The 15,606-nt window shown below is 39.4% G+C and overlaps 1 protein-coding gene across 1 annotated transcript in view; it reads right to left on the reverse strand.

Annotated features, from left to right (window-relative positions):
• The window catches only part of IPO11 (importin 11), a 189,203-nt gene extending 174,396 nt beyond the window's left edge, over positions 1 to 14,807 (reverse strand). Inside the window, exon 1 of the mRNA XM_004016947.6 lies at positions 14,708 to 14,807. The gene's annotated coding sequence lies outside the window, so the exon portion shown is untranslated. The remainder of the gene's footprint in view (positions 1 to 14,707) is intronic.
• Positions 14,808 to 15,606: the final 799 nt, after the last annotated feature.

The following is a 15,606-nucleotide window of genomic DNA, read 5'->3' on the forward strand; positions in this document are numbered from 1 at the left end:
AAAATAGCAAGAATCTGTGGCATTTGAGCCACAAGCTCACTGCTGCTCCACAAAATGCAGAGGCTACACTCCTGGCAGAATGAGCCAAGACAGGAGGCTGCAGTTTCTCCCCACAAAGGGCAAGCGGCCAGCATTTCTCATCTGTCCCAGCTCTGTTTCAGACAAGCACAGCCAAAAGGTCTGGGTACTCTTCTTCCAGCCTGGCAGCACTCAACGGGGCAGAAGCTCTACCCCAGGACTGTCAGGCCAAGCATAGTGGGCCTGAATCATGCCTACCCCAGGATGCTCAACCAGAAACAATAAAGGCTGGAGATTTCAATATTCCACTTTTTAAAAATGAATGGAACATCTAGAAAGAAGATCAACAAGGAAATATGCTTTGAACATGATACACAAACCAGACCTAACAAACATTCCACTCAACAACAGCAGAATGCGAGCAACCACTCATCTCAAGCGTACAGCAAACATTCTCCAGGAGAGACCATAATGCTAGACCAAAAAATTAGTCTCAACACACGTAAAAGAATTGAAATCATACAAATAAATTATCAGATTGGAATCAGTAACAGAAATATGGAAATAACATTCACACTTCCAGATTTCAAAGCTTACAATGGAGCTACAGTAATCAAGACAGTGTTGGTACTGGCAAGAGGCCGGATACACACATTAATGAAACAGATTTTAAAGTCCAGATAGACTCTTACATCTAAAGGCAAGTGATTTTCAACAAGGGCACCAAGACAATTCGATAGAAAAAGAACAGTCTTTTCAACAAATAGTGAGGGAACCACTGAATATCAACATACAAAGAATAGCTGGACCTCTTCCTTATACCATAAACAAAAATTAACTCCAGATGAATCACAGAGCTAAGCATGAAGAGTTAACTCTATAAAACTCTTAGAAGGCCTAGCAGTAAATCTTCATGACTTTGGACCAGGTAAAGCATTCTCAAATACAACACCAAAGCACATGCAATTAAACTAAGAACAATTATATTCATCAAACTTTAAAACTTTACCAAGCAATATCATCAAGAAAGTAAAGACAATTCACAGAATGGGAGAAAATATTTGCAAAGTGACTAAACTAAAGCATTTGACTGTGTGGATCACAATAAACTGAGGAAAATTCTTAAAAGGATGCGAATACCAGACCACCTTACCTGCCTTCTGAGAAACCTGTATGCAGGTCCAGAAGCAACAATTAGAACCAAACAAAGAACAATGCACTGGCTCAAAATTGGGAAAGGAGTGTATCAAGGCTGTATATTATCACCCTGCTTATTTAGCTTACATGCAGAGTGCATCATGCAAAATGCCAGACTGGATGAATCACAAGCTGGAATTAAGACTGCAGAAGTATCTACAACCTCAGATATGAAGATGATACCACCCTAATGGCAGAAAGCAAAGAGGAACTAACAGCCTCTTGATAAAGGTGAGAGAAGAGAGTGAAAAAGCTGGCTTAAAACTCAACATTCAAAAAACTAAGTTCACGGCATCCAGTTCCATCAATTCATGGCAAATGAGTTCAGTTCAGATGCTCAGTCGTGTCCGACTCTTTGCGACCCCACGGACTGCAGCACGCCAGGCTTCCCTGTCCATTACCAACTCACAGAGCTTGCTCAAACTCATGTCCATCGAGTCGGTGATGCCATCCAACCATCTCATCCTCTGTCGTCCCCTTTTTCTCCTGCCTTCAATCTTTCCCAGCATCAGGGTTTTTTCAAATGAGTCAGTTCTTCGTATCAGGTGACCAAAGTATTGGAGCTTCAGCTTTAGCATCAGTCCTTCCAATGAATATTCAGGACTGATTTCCTTTAGGATTGACTGGTTGGATCTCCTTGCTGTCCAAGGGACTCTCAAGAGTCTTCTCCAACACCACAGTTCAAAAGCATCAACTCTTCAGCGCTCAGCTTTAAGGCCCAAGTTCCAGTCTTTGGCTACTTGATGCGAAGAGCTGATTCACTGCAAAAGACCCTGATGCTGGGAAAGATTGAAGGCAGGAGGAGAAGGGGTAGACAGAGGATGAGACGGTTAGATGGCATCACCGACTTAATGGACATGAATTTGTGCAGACTCCAGGAGATGGTGAAGGACAGGGGAGCCTGGTGCGCTGCAGTGGGGTCTCAAAGAGTCAGACACAATGTAGCAACTGAACAACAACAATATCTGGTATGTGACTTAGATGCAAGATATATAAAGAATTTTTACAATTCAAAAAAGATATCTAATTAAAAGGCAAAAGATGAGGGGGAGGTTTCTCAACCTTATAAACACTGTCTACAGAAAACCCATAGACAACACCATACTTAATGGTGAGAAACAAAGCTTTCCCACTAACATCAGGCACAAAGGAAGGCTATTCACTCTTACCACTCCTTTTCAACATGGAACTGGAAGTCCTTCATAATACAATAAAGGTAAGAAAAGAAAAGGTATATAGATCAGAAAGGAACACCAAATCTGGTCTGTCTGAAGATGACGTGATCATCTATGTAGAAATCTGAAAGAATCAACCAAAACCTCCTGGAACTAACAGGCAATTTATAGCAATGCTGTGGGATACAAGATGAATACACAAAAGTCAAATGCTTTCCTGTATACCAACAATGAACAAGTGGAAGTGAAAATTTAAAACACAGTATTGTTTACATCAGCAACCCCCAAAACTAAGTACTTAGATATAAATTGAACAAATATATACATGATCTCTACAAGGAAAACAACAAAATACCAAAAAACAAAATCAAAGAACAACTAAATAAATAGATATTCCATGTTCATGGACAGGAAGACTCAACACTGTCAACATGTTACTTCTTCTCAACCTGAATTCTGGATTTTAGTTGGAACCAAAACTCAAAAAAATGGTCTTACAGATACAAACAATCTGATTCTAATCTTTACACAGAGAAACAAAGTCCCTGGAAAAGCCAATACAATACTGAAGAACAAACTGGGAGGACTAACACTATCAACTTCAAGACTTACTATAAAGCTACAGGAATCAAGAGAGTGATTCTGGTGAAAGAGCAGACAAACAGACCAATGAAACAGATCGGAAAGCCCAGAAACAGACACCCATAAATTCGATCTTAGACAAAGGGGCAAAGGCAATACAATGGAGGAAGACAGTCTCGTCAATAAATGGTACAGGAACAACCGAACCTCCACACACAAAACAAAATGAATCTAAACACAGGGTTACGTCTTTCACAAAAACTAACTCAAAATGGATTACAGACCTGAATTTAAATATAAAACTCCACGAAAATAACTTAGGAGAAAACCCAGATGACCTTGGGTGTGGTGATTTGTTCACCAAAGACACAATCCATAAAAGAAATCATTGATAAGCAGGACTTTACTGAAATTAGAAACTTCTGTTCTGCAAAAGATAGTATCATGAATGAGAAGACAAACCACAGACAGGGATAAAATATGTACAAAAGACATATCTGATAATGAATTGTTATCCAAAATGTAAAAAGAACTCTCAAGACTACCTGGCATTCCATGGGGTCACAAAGAGTCAAACACAACAGAGTGACTGAACTGAACAGGACTAGCTGGCAGTCCAGTGGATAAGGCTCCGTGCTTCCACTGCAAAGGACTCAGGTTCAATCCCTGGTCAGGGAACCAAGATCCTGCTTGCTGTGCAGCATGGCCAAAAAAAAAAAAAAGAAAAGGCAAAATGCATGCTGCAGTCCATGGGGTCACAAAGAGTCAGACATGACTGAGTGACTGAACCGAACTGAAGACTCAACAACAAAACAATCAAACAGTCTGATTAAAAAATGGGCCAAAGACCTTAACAAACACCTTACCAAAGAAGATATAGATGTGAAAATAATCATGTAAGAAGGTGCTCCACATCATATGCTATCAGGGAAATACAAATTAAAATGTCAGTGAGATACACTACACACCTATTAGAATGGCCAAATGGTAGGTAGCAAGAATGTGGAGCAATAGGAACTCCCAGACATTGCTGGTAGAAGTGCAAAATTGTATAACCACTTTAGATGACTGGTGTTTTCTTAAACATACTCTTACTATACAATCCAGCCATTGCATTACATGGTATTACCCAAAGCAGCTGAAAATTTTATATCTACTCAAAACCCTACACATACAGGTTTATAGCAGCTTTATTCCTAACTGCCAAAACTTGGAAGTAATCAAGATATTCTTCAGTAGGTGAATGGATAAATAAACTGTGGTGCATCAAGACAATGGAATATTCTTCAATGCTACAAAGATAGGATCTACCAAGCCACAAATAAAAAGGACTGAGAAACATGTGGAGTGACTTCCATTTGAGGTGATGAAATGTTCTAAAATTGTTTGTAGTGATGACCGCACAACTCTGTGAACATACTAAAAATCACTGAATTGTATACTTGCAGTGGGTGAATTATATGGTCTGTGCATTATATCCTAACTAAGCTGTTATTTTCTTTTAAGTGCTCTAACTGTGTAAACGCCAGTTAGCACGAGACCAAGAAAAGTAACTGAAGAAATGAGAAACATGTGGCTGAAGTGTTAATAAGTAATGTTAATAAGAGCAAGAAAGAGCAATAGTTTAAGAAATTAAAGCAAGATTAAAGGACATAAGACTTCTGCAATAATCTGGAAGGTTCCAGAGATGCTGCTGCTGCTGCTGCTAAGTCGCTTCAGTCATGTCCGACTCTGTGCGACCCCAGAGACGGCAGCCCACCAGGCTCCCCCATCCCTGGGATTCTCCAGGCAAGAACACTGGAGTGGGTTGCCACTTCCTTCTCCCCAGAGATGCTAGTCCCATTCAAATCCACAAGTGAAGTCACTCAGTCATGTCCGACTCCTAGAGACCCCATGGACTGCAGCCTACCAGGCTCTTCCATCCATGGGATTTGCCAGGTGAGAATACTGGAGTGGGTTGCCATTACCTTCTCCCCAGAGATGCTAGTCCCATTCAAATCCACACTGCACCATTTGAATTCATTTCAGTTTCTCAACAGGAAAACTCTTCTCCATACATGCATTATAGTTTGTTTAGCATCCTTACACAGTATATGTAAAGACAGTTTTGACTCAAAATGCTTCCGTATATCTCCAAATATCTTTACGTTAAAGAACCATCAGAGCTACCGAAAAATTCTCTACAAGATGTCATGCAGACAGTCAAAGACTGATCTACTTTGGGATAAAAAATACACAATAAAACATATATAATAAGAAAGAGAGATATTCCCTTGCTTTCTCTTCTCTACTCCTGAAATATTCTATCTATTCAAGAGCTCCAAAGGACCTACAAACTACTTAGCGGTAGAAATCCAAGTTTAAATCCTAAACCAATCAGAATTTTTAAAATGATCTTTTTTAGTCTGTTGTGTAATTAGAGGAATATATACAATGTCAAATAAAAAAATACTACATAAAATATATGCAGCAAAGCTATACAAATAAAAAATGTCTAAGAATAAAGACAAGCGAGAAACAGAATTATAAACAGTACTGTTCTGAAGTAGTCCCAGAAGTTAGAGGGATTTTAACAGTCTACACATTTCACTTTTATGATGAAAAACGATTTTTTTTTTAAGGCCAAGAATTTTCACTTTATATCTATTCTAAATTTGCATGGGAATATTTGCTTGACTTCTCTTCTGTAATTCTAAAACATTCCAACTCAAGAGCTTCAAATCATGATGTATTTCTCTTGACAAGCACATACCAAGAGATCATGGCAATATGTTAAAAATGCACATTTAAGTAGATAATGTGGTCAATAAGCGCACTCTCATGAAAACATTCAGGAGAAAGCTTACAAACTTGGTTTTCAGTAGCAAGAGTTGATAAGCAATAGTTCTGCCATATTTACCTAGATCTGTGATAGCAACGTTTACCAAAAGACAATCCTTCTCATGAAGGGGACTTTGAGCCTTATAATCCAGTTTTAACTATAAATATTCATCTCTAAAAATTCTTATGAAGTGATGTCAAGAGTTTAAAATATTTAACAGACTGAGAAAAATGAAACTAACAAAAAAAATTTTTATTACTTTCCTTTTACATAATGCTTCATATACATACATACGGTACACTTTCATCACATAAAAGGAAAATAAATTTGTGTTTGTTAGCAATAGTGTGTTTATCTTTAATTCCACTTTGAAGTCTTTTCCTGTTCCATGAAAGCTTCCACATCAACATACTCCTTTACCAGACAATGTCCTACTAGGATGTAAAAATAAACTGATTAATCTGCAGTGCCATCTGATGGTGAGAAGTAAGTAGCACATCCCAAAGACTATGTTCAAGCATCCTTTTCCCTCAACGACCTGGGAAGAGAAGGACACTGAGATTCTCTTTCGTGACCACCGGCCAGGACAACCATCTGCAAGGTGGCAGGAAAACTTCCTTACAGCACTGTCTCTACTTCTTTACTTGAACGCTGCATCATGAAAAATACTCTCATCTCTACCAAAAGAAAATGTGAGATGAAGCTATGTTTTTGAGATTCATACAAAATAAAATGATGGAACTTAAGAAAATGTAATATTCATAAGCAATGTTTTAGCAAAAAGAAGACTGAGAAATTGTGGAATAGGAAAGGCAGAGTGATAAGAGGAGCGGGATGAAAACACCTAAAGAGAAAAACATTGCAGCAGTCCACATTTGACAGGACAAATATTCAGAAAGAGGAAGAATGGCGAAATACGAGCCATTGAGAGTGACATAATAACTTGAAAGCTCCAGTTTTCGTCCTGGAAGAATAGGCACTAGGCAAATAACTTGAATGAAGAGTAGCCTTTTTGGTGAAATGTATAAACAATGCAGTATTTATCATAAATTACTGGAACATCCCCTACAGAGAGACGAGAGGAAGATGTCATTTTTTCAAGGACAGTTAAATGCCTGCAAGTTAAATCATGATCTACAGTTCAAGTCTATGAAAAGAAGAACAGAAGGCAGAAAACATATTCTGGAGAATTATAGATAGGAAATATTACAAAATTGCTAAACTGCCTGGGGTCAAAAGCAAACTAGTCAAAGATGTGTCAAAGAAAAGGAAGAAATGAATTTCTGTGAAAACTAGGGGAAGAGTTCCAACATAACGAAAATAGAAAAGTAATCATACTAAAAAGCTTAGAGAAATGGATATTTTTATTACTGTGAGAAACCAAAATCTTAAAGCAGTTTGCCCAAAAATTAATAGTTAAATTTGAATCTGACCAAGCTTCTAGACAGCACTACCAACACAGTTAGAGGGAAATAGGTAGAGGTGAGACGAAATAAGATTGATCATGAGCTGATAACCGTGAAACCTGGGTGATGAGTAGATAAGGGTTCATCAGACAATTCCTACTTTTATGCACGTTTTTTAAAATGGCAGCTAATGGACCACGATACAGAGAATATGAAAGCTACTACTCACTCCTGACAACACCTCCCCTGGAATCTTTAACTGAAAGTGCTCCTTCTTACCTACAGAACATACTTCTATTACTACATCTATTTCCTTGTTAATTTGAGTCCCACCTACAAAACTAGGAGCTGCATAAAGGCAAGAACTGTGTCTTATTCATCTATACCTGCCTGCACCTGATATAATGTGTCAAAGATATAGTAAATGCTCCGTAAATGTTTGAGGAACTTAAGGCAATAATGTGATTGCAATTTCTAAGAGTGGAAGGCAGGCTTTCAGAAAAGGTAAGAAAGAGGTGAAAGACACAACGTTTCTGGAAGTATAGGAATTACAGCGCAGTAGAGAGAGAAATGTCTATAAAAGGCACTGCAAAGGCGAACAGTCTGCGGAAGGGCTAAAACACAGATGAAGGAATAAAGGAACAAGCAGCTCACTAAGCGCCGTCAGCTACTGAAACGGGCACACTGAGCCAGTAAACGCTAACAATGCTCTTCACTGGGACTAGCTAACAGCCTTGGTTCTAATCCTGTGCTCTTTTTCAGGTTTCTCATACTTGCTGGCTTACCATTAGACTTTTCCACATTCATTCATTCAAATATTTATTGAATACCTGCAAATGCGAGACATTATTCTAGGCACTTAGGACACAACAATGCACTAAAAAGGCAAAAAAAAAAAAAAAAAAACCTCTGTTCTCATGAAGAGTATATTCTAGTGGGTAGAGACACAGAAATAAATGTGTAACCTATATAGTATGTAAAAAGGCAGTATACAGTGCCAGGATGCAGCTGTGAGAGAAGGCCTATCCAATAAACCCACATATTGTGCTGTACTGGGAGTTTTTAGTAAAATGGCATTGAAAAACGTCAGGAAGTCTTTTGCCTGTTTGGTATACATGGGAGTCCCCATGACTGAACACATCCTCGTAAGAAAAGTTAAGGACCTTTTCCTCAACAACAGGGACACCCACCAAGGCAACGCTGAGCAGCGAGTGCCGCCACCACCTTCTGTGACATCTCTCTAGGCGAAAGGAAAAGACACATATTTGTATAAAGACTACTAAAGAACAGCAATTATGCTTCCTAGTTTTAAAGTTCCTTGTCTGATGCCAAAGAAATGAGAAGGAGAAACTGTAATATGATTCTGGACAAGATACTGTTCTTTGGGAGTAATGAAGTGAAGGGAAGTCGCTCAGTCATGTCTGACTCTTTGCAACCCCATGGACTGGAGCCTACCAGGCTCCATCCATGAGATCTTCCAGGCAAGAATACTGGAGTGGGTAGCACAGCCCAAATTTAATAGACCACAACTGACCAAATTTTAGTCAAAACTTTTTGCTAACTGTTAAAGGATCATCAGTCCTCTACAAACATATGTATCTTTGACTAGTAGTTTCCAATTACTGATCCAGGATATCGTATGATTCGTCTTAGAAGAATCTCATAATCTTGCTGTGACAGTTTTGCCTGAAGAGTCATTTGTATTTCTAAAAATTCATTCATTAAAACATGTATAGGCTGTATGCCCAATAGCATCTTCAGAATTAACAACTGTTTCATATTTCATCACTAAGATAATATTCTGCATCATTAAAATAATTTCCTATCACCTTGGAGCCATCCATGCCACTTCTCTCAACAGTAAATATATCTAATTTAAGCATTCTGTTTTACTGGCCAAGAAACTGCATTCAAAAGGTAAAAGAGATAAATTGTGAATCCAGTACGGTCACAGGCAAATTGGCGACATTTCTGGGAATTTAGAATTCAAGCCTCCCATCACAACCCCATACTCTCTACTGATCACCCAATTTTTTCTTTTAATTGGACTGTCAAATACCAAGTGAAATTAACTGTTTTTTAAAAATCTTTAGACTTGAGAACCAAAATACAATAAAGACTATAGTTTATCTTCCTGATAAATATTACAGCAAAACTGAACACCGAAATTAAGTCAATGAAAACACAAGCTAAAAAGCTTAATATTAGAAGAAATTGTAAATGACTAAGAAGATAAAGGATTACTATATAGAATATATATGGAATGTCTGTAAATCAACGAGAAATAAAAAACAGGCTGAAGGATATATAGAGACAATTCACAGATGGGAAAAGTCAAATGGTCAATAAGTATCAGGACAGACAGATAGCCTCACTGGCTATGAGGAATTTTTTAAAAATTGAGATATTACTTTATAATCATCAGACTGGCAAAAATTACAAAGTCTGAAAATATTCAGTCTTGCAAGAACGTATGTAAACAGAAACCTTTAAGCACTGCTGCTTGGAGTATACATGAGTAAAGATACTTCAGAGAGCAATCTTGCCATTAGCAGTGAAATGTGTCTGTGTGTGGGGTGTGGGTGTATGTGTGTTATGTATCCTACGATCAGGTAATATCCTATGCCCAGCAGTTCCACACTTGATACTCTAACTGAAGAAACTCCTGCATAAGGATACAAGAAAGAGAAAAGGATAAGGGTGTCTGTCTTGGCATTGTCTACAGTAAGAGCTAGAGACAATACACTACCCTTCTTTAATGGAATGGATTTACATAAAATATATCTTATCTTCTCCCTGTAGAATGTGTTCCCTCTGGCTGGAAAATTCTTGCCTCTAGCTATCAGCATGTCTTGCTGTTTAGCTTCAATCCAGTTTCTGCTCAAACTAATCAAATAAGTCTTCCTTGGCTGCCTAATCTAAAATATAAAATAGCTTTCCCTTCAATTAAGAAACTCTCTAATCTGAATATCCTTCCATCTTCCTAATCTTCCATTTTAATATTTTTAACTGTCTGATAGTCTAATATATATGATTTTATTGTCCAGAATCCCAATTATAATCTAAGATCTAGAGACCAGGGACTTCGACTTGTTCAAAGGTACCTCACCAGAATCTAGAAGTAGTATCGGGCACAAAAGAGAATGATGAATAAATATTTGTCAAATAAATGAATCCAATGACTAAATCCCAATCTCTGTGTACAGCTGTGTAAAGTCTTTGACGTTTCAAACTCACTCAGTCTAACCTCCAGAATATGTAATATTCACATTTTTTTCAACCTTCTGATTATTCAAATTCCATTCACGGTATTCAGCAATAAAGCAGGAACTACTCTGAGAAATAAATAAGAGAGCCCTTGCATTCAAGTCTAGAGAGAAAAAAAAGGCAATTACAAAAGACATTATAAAAGCTATACTAAGCTGTTATTGAAGAACACTCAGAAGACCTAACTCACCCTAGGAACGCTGGGGAAGGCTTCCCAGAGAGCACGGCCGCATTTGCGCTGAGCAGAAGTTATCCAGATGAGCACACACGGGTATTAGTAAGACAGGGGATGGGTACGCTTGAGGCAGAAGACACACAACATACAAACATCTCAAATTTAAAAAAACATCCAAAGACTTCTGAAGAACTGTAAACAACTCAGCATGACAAAAGAACGTGAGGCAGGAAAATAGCTGAAGGTGAAAGCAAAAGGCAAGCAAGACCCAAAGCATTAACGTCTCTGTTTCCTAAGCCTGGTAGTTTGGATTTTTATCTGAACGCCTGCATAAAAGAAGTGCAGAATAACAGCGCAATCAACCCACAGAAAAAGAAAGGGTATGGAGGGGTGGTGCACTGTCAGGAGCAAGGAAACTTTTTAGAAGGTTTACAGAGAAGGCTGGATAATACTGATAATCTGAACCAAGGTGGCAGCCACGGAGAAAAAGAAGATGAAAGAGATAAAACAAGATCCGGTTAATTAGTATATAGGAAAGTGAGGGAAGGTCAGCACACCAACATAATAACAGGGAAGAGTTAAGATTCTGGGTGTCTCCAACTGAGTGATGAGTTGTACACAAGAATCACAAGAGGAAGGGAAGCAACTTCAGAAAGGGTGAGATACATAGTTTTTTTGACATGAGTTTAAGGTGTCTTACAATAACCACAGTGTGTCGGTGCTTAAGAGTGATGTATGCTAAACAGAGATTTGGGAATCATCAAAATAAGGACAGAAGTTGAAGTCATAACAGATGAAATCCTTCAAATAGAGTAGGCAGAGAGGCAGAAGACAGTACCCCAGAGTGAAATGAATGTTTAAAGTGGCCAGAGAGGAGAGAAAATATACGAAGGAAAGACTGACCAAGAGCTAGAAAGGACGTAAGGAGACTACAGTGGCACAGAAACGTAAGAGAATTTCAAGGGGACAATCAGTCAAAGTGTCAAAAGATTTACAAGATTCCATTAGATTTCAGACTAAAGAGATCAATAGTGACCATCACCCCATCAAACTCAGTGACGGCAACAGACGGCAGCCTTCAACACATTGAAAAATAAGTAAATAAGTAACAGGAAGGTGGAGAAAATGAATATAGACAGCTCAAGAAACTTAAAAAAAATTATTACAGATAAAACTGAAGAGGAATCTAGAGTGAAAAGCGTATATTTAACATGAGTGCAGTACGTTTAAATCCTAGTAAGTTAGAACCAGTTGAGAGTAAAATGGATAACCAACTGTTATGGACTGTATTCCCCAAAATTCATATGTTGGAGCCCTAACCCTCAGTATCCCTAATATTGAAGATTTTTGAAGATGTGATTAAGTTAAGTGAGGCTATCAGCGTGGCCTCTCATCCAGTGTGATTGGTATTTTAAAGAGAAAAAGAGACACTAGAGGTTCTAGTGCTCAAAGGTTCAGCCATGTAAAGAGGCAAAAACGTGGTCATATGTAATGCAAGGAGAGAGGCCTCAGAAGAAATCAATTCTGCACTAACCTCGGTCTTGGGTTTCCGGCCTCCAGAACTGTGAGAAAATAAATTTCTGTTGTTTAAGCCACCCAGTCTCTGTTTTTTGTTATGTCAGCCCTAGCAAACTAATACATCAAGTAAACACTGTCCCTGAGGGAAAAAAAAAAAAAATCCAGAGCACAATTAGAAATGAACAGATAAAGGCGGACGAGTACGTGGGTGAAGAAGGTAAAAGCAATGATTTCCCAGCAATTCCTCTGTGAAACAGAGACCAAGATTATCCAGGAAAGAGTAAGAAGGAAGGAGGTGGTGGGCTAGTAACCACCATGGGAGACAAGAGTAATCACTAAAGACATCCAGGATTAGTAGGCTGCCTTTCCATTAGTCAATAAATGTTTGTTATTGAATGAATACCTAGCTGTCATTCATGAATGCTTTAGTTCAGTTTTGATAAGGTGAACTCTAGCAGTAACTAGCAAAAGAAATGCATTATAGTGAATCAGAACCTGAGTTAAAAATTTAGATAATACGTGACCTTATGCACGTCACTTAGCACTGCTGGGCCTTTAGCTGCTTCAACCAGACAAATCAGACTTGATATCCAGCATAAGATCACCTCAGATTAGAAATAAAAAGTGCTATAATTTTTACGCAGGTTTGTGCACGACCTTGGTCTTCAACTTTTACCAACCAATGTAGTGTGCCTCAGGCTATAATATACATTCACATCATCTGGAAAGCTTGTTAAAATGCAGATTCTGATTCAGTAGGTCTGGGTTAAGCTGGAGAGGGTGCACGTCTAATAAACTTTCAGGTCATGCCATACACCAGATTTTGAGCAGCAAGGGTAGAACACTGTTGCAGCTCAAGTCCTACAAAGCTTTTAACTGTCGACTTATCTGTAATCAGCCTGATATTTAGAAAACCAAGCAAAAACACTCCAGATTCACACCTGCCCAAAATATGTCTTGCTGTTTCCTAAAACACTCTGAAATTAAGTGACAGTCCCCATTTGATGCAGATAGGAAAAGAAAGGAACTGTCATCAATAACACTAAACTAGGAAAAGCCCAAGATTAAATACAAACACACACACAAACATATATACAACACAAAGGCTAAAATCTATCCAATCAAACATATTTTCTTTCTCAAACTATGAACATTTCTGGAAAAATACACGTACTTATCTCTAGAAAGATTTTCAGTACACTTTAACTGCCAAGTGTCTACAAGGATTCTTTTGCATTCAAGTTTGGTCCTGAATAATCTTCACCTATTTATTTAGAACCTCCAATTATCATCATCACAACTAAACTCATTTGTGTTCAGTAGTTCCTTCTGCTTTAGGAAGTGTAACTAGGGCAGAGACGGTCCAGCTGCCCTAAGGCTGTAATATATTGCCACAAATCACTGCTATAATTAAACTGTTCCTTCTATTCCCTGTCTTAGGAGTTACAGGGGGAAAATTCCACAATCCTATTACACCAATAGGGAGAGATGTTCAGTCTAATTTCACACAAAGCTTCTTTAGTGACAAAAGATGCAAGGGAATGTCAAGAAAAGGATGTCGTAGTAACACCGCCTTTAACCTGAAGCCTCAGTAATGAATAGAGAAGTCTGAAATAACGTGAAAATGAAGGAATGAACTCCCAGTCCGCGGAAAAAAAAAGAAATAAAAAGCATTACGGTTGAAAGCTGCTCTTCCTTATTCCCTTCTGAAGAATAGACAAACTGCAAGGGCACTACCGCACTACAACTGAGCTCGTACAAACCGGGTGGGGAGGGGAGATGTCAATTGCAATCTTGGCTCCAGGAGGCAATACAGCAATCCTACCTATGTAGTCAAGTTAATCTGAAAAGATAATACTGCCCTCTTTCACCACCACGTTCACAAAAGGATAAAGAAACATGATAGATGCGATGGGCCTCAATATAGTATTGCTGAATCACAAATACCCTCCAAAGCTGCAGAAGAAGCTGGGCTCAAGCACTGGCGGCCATACCTTAGCAAGTAGGTCCTCTATGAAAATATATAACTTCCTTCACTTTTTCTCTAAAGGCAAGCAAGGATCTAATAGTCAATTAAAGCTTTCACAGCACTGCTATTAGCAGCAATGTCGTGGATGCAATATGCAAAAACATACAAGGATTTTATACTAAAGACGACCACGATCTCTGCAAATTAGCACCACCTATCCCCCAAGGGCAAATGCACCACCCTAACCCGCAACCGCAGCCACAATGAGCATCCTACGTCCTCATTTTGACACCTAGTCCGTGCTTCCCCAGACCCTGATTCCTCCAGTCCGTGCTTCCCGGGACCCTGATTCCTCCGCGATCATGCTTCCCGCTGCCAGGCTTACTGGGGCAACCTCGAGCTCCCAGAGGTCCTTAAAGTAACAGAGAGCCAAGCCTGCAGGCCGCCCTCTTCTCGCTACTGCTATGCCTGGCCTCCCAACAGCCACACGTTCTTCCCTCGCCTCTCAGGTCTCCGCTGCCCAGCCCACTCCTCCCTTCCACAGGCGCGCGCTCTGAAGCTCTCAAGCCGGGGCCTCACTGTTTGGTTCGGTCCGGAATAGTCGGTCTCTCCCGCTTCCACGCCCCAACACGAAGCGGCGTCGGCTGCTTCTGCGCCCCACGCTTCCAGTCCACACGCCGCCGCCTACTGATGCCGAAAACGGCTTCTAGGAACGCGCCATGTTCAGCGTCGCGGCTTAAACGACACGGGCGCATGAATACTGCGTCACGGACACCGGCGCGCGTGGACTAGGCAAAGGGAGAAGATGATAGGAGAACGGAGAAAGGAGAGGGAGGAGCTTTCTCTTCGAAACCAAAGGCGCCGGGCAGCTAAGGCAGCTCTGTGCGCTTGCGCAGTATGGGAGCTGGGACCCCGGTCGCTGCGCGATCTGTAACCATGGAAACCATAGGTTCGCTCTGCCCTGCTCCCAGGAAAATCAGTTGTCTCCTGGGTTGATTGAAGCTTAAATCAAAATAATTTCCCCTTTCTTATTATGGATATCAGCTGCCAAACTGCACTGTTTTACAGATCTGTCTAAAGAGAAAAGATTTAAAATAATCCTACTCTCAGCGGTTAACCCTCCCACGTATATTTATTTTTTAAGGTCATACACTTGCTTGGTGGGCGCTTAAGTCCAGAACGATGAGGAGTGGGGGAGGAGATTAAAATGAGATAAATCCAGTTATCTTTGCCTCTGCTATTAACTAGCTTAGTGACCTAAGTATTCTTACATTTAGAAAAAAATTGTTGTAAGGAAACAGTCACGTGTTCATAAGGATTAATAATAATAATTTTTTAAAAGATGGATAACAATCATTTAGAATGTGCCAGATACAGTTCTAAGATCTTCAGCTAAATCATATATTTAAATCCTTAAAACACCCGTATGAGATGCTTTTTACTGTGCCGACTTTACAAATGAAGAAGCCAAAGCAAGT

This window comes from Ovis aries, chromosome 16, assembly GCF_016772045.2.
Source record: "Ovis aries strain OAR_USU_Benz2616 breed Rambouillet chromosome 16, ARS-UI_Ramb_v3.0, whole genome shotgun sequence".
Lineage (NCBI taxonomy): Eukaryota > Metazoa > Chordata > Mammalia > Artiodactyla > Bovidae > Ovis > Ovis aries.